This window comes from Trichechus manatus, unplaced genomic scaffold (genome assembly GCF_000243295.1).
Source record: "Trichechus manatus latirostris isolate Lorelei unplaced genomic scaffold, TriManLat1.0 scaffold00004, whole genome shotgun sequence".
Taxonomy (NCBI): domain Eukaryota; kingdom Metazoa; phylum Chordata; class Mammalia; order Sirenia; family Trichechidae; genus Trichechus; species Trichechus manatus.
Window position 1 is genome coordinate 2,893,939 of NW_004443940.1, and position 11,055 is coordinate 2,904,993.

Here is an 11,055-nt window from a genome sequence, read left to right on the forward strand (position 1 = left end):
TTCTTGTCTCCTAATTACATAATTCTATTAGTTTTTTTCCTATTCTGTAACTTTTCCCCTCGTTTAGTTTATTTCCTGATATTTCACATATTTACTAATTATGTATTAGATGCTGGACACTGTGGTTATTACATTATTGGCTGTCTAGATTTTGTCGTCTTCCTGTAAAAAATATTTATTTTGCTTTGGAAGGCAGTTAAGTTGATTATTTCAAAATAATTTTAAGGTTTGTTAGGGAAGATATAGAGTGTCCTTTACTCTTGGACTAGTATGACACTACTGTCAAAGCATGTCTTCTGGGATCCCGAGTGAATGCCCAGGGTGTTTCATGAAGTTTTTCTGCTTTGATTAGTTGTAAGTTTACTATCCCTAGCCTTCTGAGAGCTGTGAGAACGTTTCAGCTTACAGTTCCTGTCAGTTATTTTCCCAGCCTCAGTCTCATCCAAACATGGGTTTGCCTATTCAGCCAAAAATGCAAGGAAGCTCATACATAGATTTCTGGAACTCTTTTTTTCTGCATAACACACTCCTTTGTGGTATTCCACCTCACAATTTTTAGCCACCTCATACTTCATAAGTTTTGACCTATTTCCCCAACTCAATGAGATTATTGTGATCTTCTTGGACTCCCTGTGCCACAGCTGGTAAATTCTTCTAGGCAGAAAGTTAGGATTGTAAGAACCATTTTATCTGCATCATCATACTGAGCTGTACTGTTGCCCCAACAAAATATTTCATTTATTTTGTCGAGTTTTCTAGTCTTTTACTGTGTGGAGATAAGCTCTATCCCAGTTTCCCTGTCATGATTGGAGGCAGAACTCAATATAGTGTTTTCGAATCCACTCATCACACAGCGTAAAAAGAATACCAAAAATCCAAAAACCAAAGCCGTTGCCACCGAGCTGACTCATAGCGACCCTATAGGACAAAGCAGAACTATCCCATAGGGTTTCCAAGGAGGGGCTGAGGAATTTGAACTGCTGACCTTTTGGTCTTGACCACTGTGCCACCAGGGCTCCTCTATAAAGAATCAGTTTATCTGGCAATGCTGTATGACATTGTACTCAACCTCAAACGAACCTAGTATAAAGATCTATATCCTTTTGTCTATCAACATTTTCATGTCCCTGCATCTTAATCCCTAAACTGAAGTTTATTTATTATTTTCGCTTGGTAAGCACCAGACATCTCTGCCTTGAAAGAATGGCAGATATTACAAGGAAATGAGACAAGAAAGCTTTATTTGAAAGTTGATTTGCAGGTTTGGGATGTCATTTAGAAGTTATGTAGTGCTGTTGTAATAGCACTGAGCAGGAGACAGAATGTAACTTCCACTGCCTCTGTGTACAGTGATTAATACAGGTATACAGAGGTAATCAGAAAAGAAAGTGAAACTTTATAATGTATATTCTGGGCAACCAGGATTCAGTAGATTTGGATTGGGGCCCAGATATTCATTTTCCCTAAATGATTCTTGCATGTAGGTTTGGATATCTACTCTGGAAATGTATCTCTGCCTAACAAACACGTTCAAGCTTACAGGGTTAAAATGTCCGCCATTTTATTATATTCCACAATTGTGTGAGTCAGGAATTTTGACACAGTTTGTCTAGGGAGTTTCTTCTTGTCTGCCTGGCATTTTCTGAGGGATTCTTCTGCTCCTGGTGGATGGCAACGTCTTGAGGGTCCAGGATGGCCTCACTCATATGTCTGACACCTCAGTGGGGATTGCCTGGAAAGCTGGGCTCAGGGACAACTGACAACTAGAGCCATTACATGTAGAATTTGTAGATTAGTTGCCTCAAGGTAGTCAGACTTCTTAAATGGCTGCTCAGGACTTCAAGCATTAGTGTTGCAACAATCAATGAAGAACCTGCATGAACTTTTATGACCTAGCCTTGAAAATCACAAAACTTCACTTTTGCTAAACTATACTCTTTGAAGCAGTCAAAATGCTGTCCAGATTCTTAAAGGGGAGACCTTGACCCCATCAATCCATTAGAGGAGTTTCAAGAATTTGTGGGATCATGCTTAAAAACTACTGGATTGTTATTCTGAGATGGTTAGCTCAGAGTACTCCTTTGGTGCCTAAGCCTGGAGGGGGCTATGGCCCTTTCCCACTACCATCAAGGGTCAGGTTCACTCATATGGGGCTTGAGGAGAGAACATACTCACTCTTGGGATTATCACAACTTTAATTATGTCTGGGGTCATATCCCTCTCCGCTAATGGGTATGTTTTTGCTGTTGTGCTTGACAAATGCACACATGAGAATTAGAACAGAGAATTTTGGATTCACAAGCACAAGTTGCAAAAAAAGGGGACTCCACTAATATTTTTAATGGCCAAATATCCAAAGCTCCATTTCATTTTAGTAAAATTTGTGAAATAATGAGGAAAAGAAAAAAGAATCAGTTATCCAGAGCTGTTTTCTGTGCCCTGTCTCTGGCTGGTTAAGCTCTTAACCACTGTGCCACCAGCGCTCCCTGGTTTCTAGACACACTTAAATTGCCTTGAGGAGAATTTTCAATAGTCTGAGTAAGTCAGTAGTTATCATCTCTATCTCTACATTAGAAACACCTTGTACTGAGGTTAAAGCACTCTACACTCTCTAGTAGAGAATTTTATCCTAAGTTGTCATTGGCAACGTATCTCCCAGAGCTAGAAACATCATATGATCATGTAAGTAAGAGACGGGAAGATCAGTGAGGCAAAAGGGAAAAGAGGAAACAGTGTATTTACGTGGTAAAAGATACAGTGATTTCTGCAGCAGGGAGAGGGACATTCAGCAGTGGGGTGATTTCATGGCCTGGAGAGAGAACTACAGCAACAGATGCACGAATTGGCCGTTAGACCAGAGTGGTGATTACTGTATTTGTACGCAAAGAACATGTGCTGTCTACATTTGTTTTGTAACCACACCCTGCTTCCCCCCTCGGGTATTTTTGTAAGCATGGCTATTCCATTTTTTTTTTTTTCCATGTTGCTGCATGTACTGTGAGTTATGGTAAAGCACCTGATTGCTTGATCAAAGATTCTTGGTGCTTAATGAGAACAATTAATGCAGAATTGGGAGGGATATAATAAATTTGGCTGTATGTGGCACTGCTGAAGTGTAGAACAAGCATGGTAGGGAACTGAAGAATTGTAAATTGGTGCAGAGAGCATGGGATGGAGCACTTCCAGTGCCTTTCTACATCCAGTACAAGAGATGTGGGGAGGTGACTTGGAACTTAACGCACGACAGAACAAAGGAAGGTATTAGGACAGGAAATGTGGACCTATTTACAATGCTGATACAAGAATAAACAACAATATTGGAAGAAAAGATTAGTGAAAGGGATGACATGAGACCCTGCTTTACAATCACATGCTCCCTGGCTGATTAGTTTTCTATCTTCACTCCTGTATTGCTCTATACTCTTATCTAGATTAAAACTCTAAATGTCCAATTGGAAAGCAATCCTCACTGTAGATAAGAACAATAACCTCCTTAACCCTAAAGTTTTCCTTCTCTCAGAGTTATTTTGCCTCTAAGAAAACGTAAGTATCTAATCAGTAACTTTGTCTGTGCAGCACTGGAAGGCTTTCAAACAGTATATGAACTCACCAGTGAAATCAGTAAGTGCCAAATGACCATGTATGGTTGCCTCGACTACATCACTAGTCCTGGTGTCCTTTTTGGACTAGGTGCCAACATCTCTATTTGCAAAAGAGAATCCCTGGCAGTAAAGCTAGGAACAAGTTCAAGGTCTGAAATAGAGTTCAGCCTTAGAAACGGAAAACTGAGTAAAGAAATTCCATGACTTGGCCGAAGACCCAGTATACATCAGTGTCCGATCTGCACAAGAATCAAAGCCTCCAGATTCCCAAAGTCTTTAATTAGATAGCTCTGTTTCTGCAAGAGGTGGTTAGGAAGCCAAATTCATGATCTAAAGTCTAATTTGCTTTCAGAAAGATTTAAATAAGTTTGGCCAAACACATGGATAAAAGCTAACGAGTAGGTTTATTAAGTTAAGCCAGGGATATTTGGAAAGCATAAGATACTTTTCAAGGTCAAGGATAGTTTTGGTTTTGAATATAGAAGCCATTTGGCCTGTCTTGGCATTGGATTTCATTCTGAATCACGAGTAGTGTTTTGCGGCTGCTATTCAAGAGGCATATTTGTGTTGTAGAGTCCAGCTCTTGGGTGAGCACAGCTGCAGAGAGCAGGGGCGATGCAGTGATCTCCGGAGAAGGACCTTGACCCAGCATTCCCCACAATGGCTGTGGCTTACCTTCTCTTTGCCACGGTGTCAGTTTTCATTACCTTGACATTTCTCACGCTTTGATGTGTGATATGAAATGGTAGCCTTTGGCAATAGATGGGGAAATGAGGCTTCACGGGGACATGGAACACTTGCCAAAGGAAAGGTGTGGAAAATGGATGTGACAAGGTTATTCAGATTGCTTTCTTAAGGAGTTTCAGCTCAGCTGTACATGATGATGCTACCAGTTTCTGCATCAGCTTGCTTATCACAGGGGTAACTGTGTATTCCCTTGCAAATTTGTCATGGATGCTTTTGCCATCACTGTCTAGCATGGGGGACATGCTGCCTTGTAGGGAAAACAAAGTAACCAGTTGCCTAGGAAAGCTTCATGGACACCATTAATTTCCACTTCAATTGCTAAGGCCTCAAAATTCTAATGGTGACCTTTTTGTTTCCATATTGCTAATCACTGACTCCGTTTTACAGGTTTTATTTTGTTATTTAATGAGTGTCTTTGTGTCTTAACTGAATTAAGGAGTTCTCTAGTTTGTCTACAGTCAAATGACAGTAATAAAAATATTCAGACCACACTGCCTTTTTTTCCCCCCACCCACTTAAACAAATATAGTAGAAAGAAATGGGGCTGTGATTTGGAGGATATAGCCAGAAATTCAACATAAGCTTTCAGAAAGGCGTGTGAACCCAGTTACAATTTGGGCTGAGATTGCTATGTGGTGGGATCCAGTCTGCTGGCTGGGTTGTAGCAGTAGCCTGTTTCAGGTAGATGGACAACAAAGGCCTGATTGCAAATGATGGATCTATGTGGTATCAGGATTCTGCTCAGCCAGTGACTGGAGGAATGGCGGGTGTGTTGGTGGTGTGTGTGTTTGCCTGACTTCATGAAGTGTGGCTCTATCCCAGTGTTAGTCTTCTATTGCTGCATAACAAATTACCACAAATTGAGTGGTTTAAGACTACACAGATCTATTATCTCACAGCTTCTGCGGGTCAAGAGTCAAGCACAAGTCAGCTGGGTCCTTTGCTCAGGGTCTCAAATGAAATCAGTGTGTTGGCTGGGGTTGCAATCTCATCTGATGCTCTTTCAAGCTTATGTGGTTGTCTGCAGAATTCTTTTTCTTGCAGTTGTAGGACGGAAACCCTCAGCACCTTGCAGCCACCCCTGTTCACAGGCAGTTCACACATAGCAGTCTGCTTTCTTCCTGCAAGCCAGCAGGAGAATCTCTTTTATGCTTCACTCTCTTTTAAAGGTTTCACTTAATTAACTTAGGCCCACCTAGGATAACCCTCTGTATTAACTCAAAGCCAACTGGTTAAGGATCTTAATTCCATCTACAACGTCTCTTTGTCTTTGCCATATTCTGTTGGCTAGAAGCAAATTACCGGTTTTGCTAGCGCTCAAGGGAGGGAATTATACAAGGCCATATAACACTGCAGCCCTGGTGGCACAGTGGTTAAGAACTTGACTGTTAACCAAAAGATCAGTGGTTTGAATCCAGCAGCCACTCCTTAGAAACCCGATAGGGCAGTTCTACTCTGTCCTGTAGGGTCGGACCCTTATACAATTCTGCCTCCTCCATCATTCTACCTAAACTATTGTCAGAGGGGCCAGTGATGGCCTCCTAATTGCTAAGTCTAGCAGCCTCTTCTCAGTTCTTACTTCCCCAGTGGCAAGGGAGCACTGCTGAAGACCCTCACTGATCCTTCTTAGGTTTCCTGATGGTGCACTCTTCCAATTTTCCTACCCGAGAGGCAGTGTGGGACGGTAGAAAACACATAATGTTTGTTGTCAAACCTCAGCTCTCCCTTTTATTAGGCGTAATTAGCAAGTAGCTGCTGCTTGAATGACAGCAACAGGAATTGGAAATGGGGAGGAGCTTCCCTCTCTTTTTCTTCACCTCTCCAGTCTTTCTTTAGTACCTTCCACTGGCAGAACCTAAGCAGAAGCCAGAAGCTTCTGGCAAGGAAGTCTGGGAAAAATAAATCGTAGTTCCCTTCCCCTTACTCCCTCTACTCGCCCCACCTCAGAATCCAGAGCACAGTGTAGAGAAAGGCAGGCTTGGGGATGAGAGAGAATAGATAAATACTGGGCACATTTATGGACCCATTGTAAATAGAAGTAACACAGTTGAGCAAATACATCAAAGCCCCTTGCTCCAGTCCGGGATAATAAACGTTCTCTCTGTGTACAAGACAGCTTTGTGTCATAAATTCAGAATGCTCTTTAGTCCCAAAGTGTCTTTCTCAGAAGTGCTTGACCAGTTAACGGAGGCTTTCTGCTTCATCTCTGTACTAGTTCAACACACAGACTGTGGTTTCCTGAATTCCCCTTAGTTTCGTCCCTCGAGCTTAGAATTATTTCAGTTGTTCACTGAACTCTGTGTCTCAAATGTCCACCTTTCATGACTCCACAGTGCCATTGTCTTGGCTCCCAGCCCTCCTGCCTAGTACTTGAAGTTCAGAGGTTTGGCACCCAGGGGACATCACAGTAGGGACAGTGGTAGAAACAGAATCAGTTCTGGCACAACTATGCCGCGAGACTGCTCCAATAAGACCGCTTCCTACCTGCATGTCCAAATGACAGTCTGACCCATTTGAAACCACCAGCTGGCAAGGCTAGAAGAGACCAGCAGCCCAGGGGTTAATCCACTCATACATTAATCTGCTCCTTTTAGTTGTGCGTTTTATTGCTCTGGGTTATTGTAAAGGTGCAGAGATTAATTAGCAGATTTAAAACCTTGAAAGTTTCATTACATAATTTTAGTCATCAGCAAACCTTGGGAAAACTTAAAAAAGGAAGGCACTAAATCATTTTAATTGGAAATTTAACTGGTTATCTTTATAGAATATTTTATTGCTTGTCTTCCAAACAGACAGCTGCCTTAATGTGTCCTTAGATACTGGAGTTCACAGCTGGGATGCTTGCAGGAGAGCTTGTTCTTGAGGAGGTGGGATTTGCCTGCAGTAACTTTCATCCTTAAATACAGGTAGACCCTGCTTTAAGAAATCGTAGCATCTGAAAGCTGGAATGTGCAAACTATGTTAGGGGTTTATTCATGTTACAAAATGTCTACTTTTTAGTAAAAAAAAAAAAATGAGATTCTTGAATGATGATCTTCCTTTTGTTGTCATAGAATAATTTAATCAGTAAAGGCTTATTTTTCTCACTGTTATTCCCGGGACATGCTTACTGGGCTCCATGAAATCTTGTCACATCTGGAAGGACACCTGGAAATCCTGGCCTCATGAGGATGCTGGTTGGGATTAGGACAATGAAATCAGCTGGAGGCTGAGTTCTCTCTCAGTTCCATGGCCCCTGCCTTCTCATCAGGACCAGGGTGGCCTCTGCCCCATCTTGCTCTGCACTTTATCCAGGGTAATGTAGGAAAGGGGTTGGGAACACAGCTTCCGAGGTTCTATTACTTGTCTATAGGGAGACACTGCAGGTCTGCTGAAAAGCATAGAATGTGAAAGGAGAAAAAGAAATGAGATAATTTATAAATAAAAATTAAAAAGAAAAAAAATGGCCTTAACACAGACCACATAATTGTTGTTTTTCATCTGATGCTTGTACTTCCCCAGAATCTGTAAAAGTTAAGTCACAGGTTACCTCGATGGGTGAGAGGCCGCTTGGAGTTGAGCTTGACCTCTTGGAGTAGATCTGAGCCACGCCCCACCCTCCCACCCCAGATTCATGATGTTTCCACTAAGTTCTTAATAATTAGAGGGAAGGGACAATTCAGGTCTCCGCATTGTCCTGTTCATATTGTTCTGAATGGCTTTGTCTGTTAATACTGTTACAGCTGTCTGTCACCAAAATCTCTCCTCTAGACTCTATGGAGAGACCATGGGGGCAGGGTACACGTGACCAGAACAAAAGCCAGGGCATTATCTTTAGCTTCTGTCTGTCGCTTGCTTTTCTTCCGATTTCAGCCTCTAAGCCTGTGTGGGTGCACATGAGTTTGAGCTTCTGTTTGTCTCTATTATGTGGTTTAATCATATGGAGTGATTCACATTATTTCCTTTTGTAATAGGCACTCAGAGACAAATATAGTCCCCAGAGTTGCACCTCGTTGTTTGTTGTGTTTTATATGTGAACAGTTTTACTCTTAAGAAAACCCTTTAGAATATATCTCTTGAGGAAATGTCATAGTACCTCTTAAAAAAGAACTATGGTTATAATAACACTGATAGTAATTTCCAACTGTGGCTAATTCTGTCTCTGTACCATTTTTTTCTCTCCTTGTGTCCTTACAAACTCATTAAATTATTATTAATGCCAATTATAGAAAAATAATTCCTCTCCCTTTTGGATGTTTCAAAGACACATAAAAGTATTCTTAAAAAATAAACACCAGAAGACACAATGTCTAGAGACAACCATTAGCTATTAATTATGAGTTCCTGTGTTTTTACCCATTTTTCCATAGCGAGTCTATACTGCATCTTTGTGTGAATAGAAAAAGGTTTCCCCTCTGAAAAGGTGTAGCCCTGGGCATTAACTTTGGCCATCAGGCACACTTTTGTGTGAATTACAAAAAGACATCCCTTAATCTGAGGGAATTTAGCCTATTCCAAAATCCCAAGATGGACTTCAGGCTCCACTTCCCTGCTTGGCTGGGTACTCTTATACAGCGTACAAGCTAGATAAATGTCTGTGAAAGCCTGTCAGTTTCCTTATTCAAATCAGATGAAGTTGTATCTGTAGGGGTGAAACCTGGGAAGCTGTATTAAAATCAAAAACAGAAAAACCAAAAGTTCCCAAGGTGATACTGATGGAAATCTGTGAAACAGATACCAGGCAAAGGAGCTTACAGTACAGGTCTTCCCCAACTTACAAATGGGTTTTGTTCCAACGACTCCATAGTAAGTTGGTTCTGATGTAGGTCGAACACCTCTTTTTTTTTTAAGTTTTCATTATTGCCTGCTATACAGCAGTGTTTTGAACAGTGAATCATAGCACTGAACATCTGCAAGTGAACCTCTGAGAAAGATAACATCAGCAAATTATGCACTGCAACATTGTATGTAGTACATATAACTAACGATAAGATGCACAAAAAAGAAAAAAAAGAAAAGCAGATAGTCATAAGTAGGTTCGTTGTAACTTGAATACATTTTAAGTTGGGACTACCAGTACTTCATTTCCCATTCATTCACTTATTGAGTGTTTAACATATGCGCTTTTGAGAACCACATGAAGTTGACCCCCATTTTTCTACAGTGGTGACATTTGTTTTGAAGACATATGGATAGACAAGTACATCTGCTCATTTTACAGGCACAGAGAGTATACTGCACAACCTATAAGAAATAAAATAACTTCTTACACACTGAACTCTGCGACACAGTTCTCTAGTGAAGAGGATCAGGCTCCTGGCTCTGCAGGGGGTTTCCTTTCAAGGTCACGCCAAAGCAGTACCTATAAAGGGACTGACATGATGAGGAACAGAGGTCCAATGAAAAGCGTTCTATCCCCACCCCTGTCCAGTTTTGATAAGTTAGTATGAAATTGCCTATCAGCAGAAGGATTAAACTTCACAGTGACAGACTTCCAGAGAGAGAAAGAAAAATTATTTCGACCTCAGAGTTTGTTAAAGGGTTGTTGCCCCTCCAGAATGGGTTCCAGTATTCTGGGGCCTGGTTACTTTTATTCCACAATCTCTGACAGGGAGAAGCTGCCAGCACCACCTCAGGGGTCTGCCTGCATTGTAATAAGAATAAATAACAGATTAAAAAGTAAGTGTTGAATTATTTTATGATGATAAAAGTAATATTGTTTCATGAAAATCAACCACACTGCCATCAACTAGACGTAAGTACTATCTATGCTTTGGTATAGTTTCTTATTAAATTAGTCTATTAAATAGGACATGCATTTCTTATTCTCTTTTCATTTAAGACCGTATTGTGAGTGTTCTATGTCTGTAAGTGTACCTTAAAAAATATGATGTTAAATTATTAAATGATACAACATTGTTTAGGCTTTTATTATACATATTGTCAAGCTGCTATCCAAAATGACTTACACTTTTGACTTCCATCAGCAACATGCTAATGCCTTTTCCACCACGTTCATCCATCTGGGAAATACTGTTTTTAAGGTTTACAATTTTTTAGATGATAATGTACTTTTTGTTTTTATACTTTGCATGTTTGGTTACTAGTAAGATGAATATTTTTCATTTTTCATAAGTTCATTATTTGTAGTTTTAATATGCATGGTTGAAAATATATATTGCTCAGTTTTATATTGATATTTTCATAATTTTATTACAACTTTATAAGAGCTCTCTTGTATTATAAAAATTATTTTTTTATTAGATATGTTACATTTTTTTTTCTTATGTAACCCATATTTGCCTTTTTATTCTATGTGTGTGTTCTCCAAAGTGGAGGAAACATCATTTAATGTTTTCACATCTATTCACACGTTCCTTTATGATTTTAATCTTTTGTGTTTATGCTTAAATATTCCTTATCCACTATAATAACAGACTTTCATCTCTATTTTCTACTAGTTTCTTTATATTTAAATATTTTAAATTTAACTACAGAATTCATTTTGGAATTCATTTTGAACAGCAGTGTGAAGTAGAGCTATAATTTTATTGTTAACTATTCATTGAATAATCCTTTCTTTACCCATTCATGGCATATTATTCTTATCCTCTATTACATTGACTCTGCTAGGGACTATAACAGAATGGTGAGACTTTGTCTCACCTACCTTGGACACGTTATCAGGAGGGACCAATCCCCGTAGAAGGACATCATACTTGGTAAG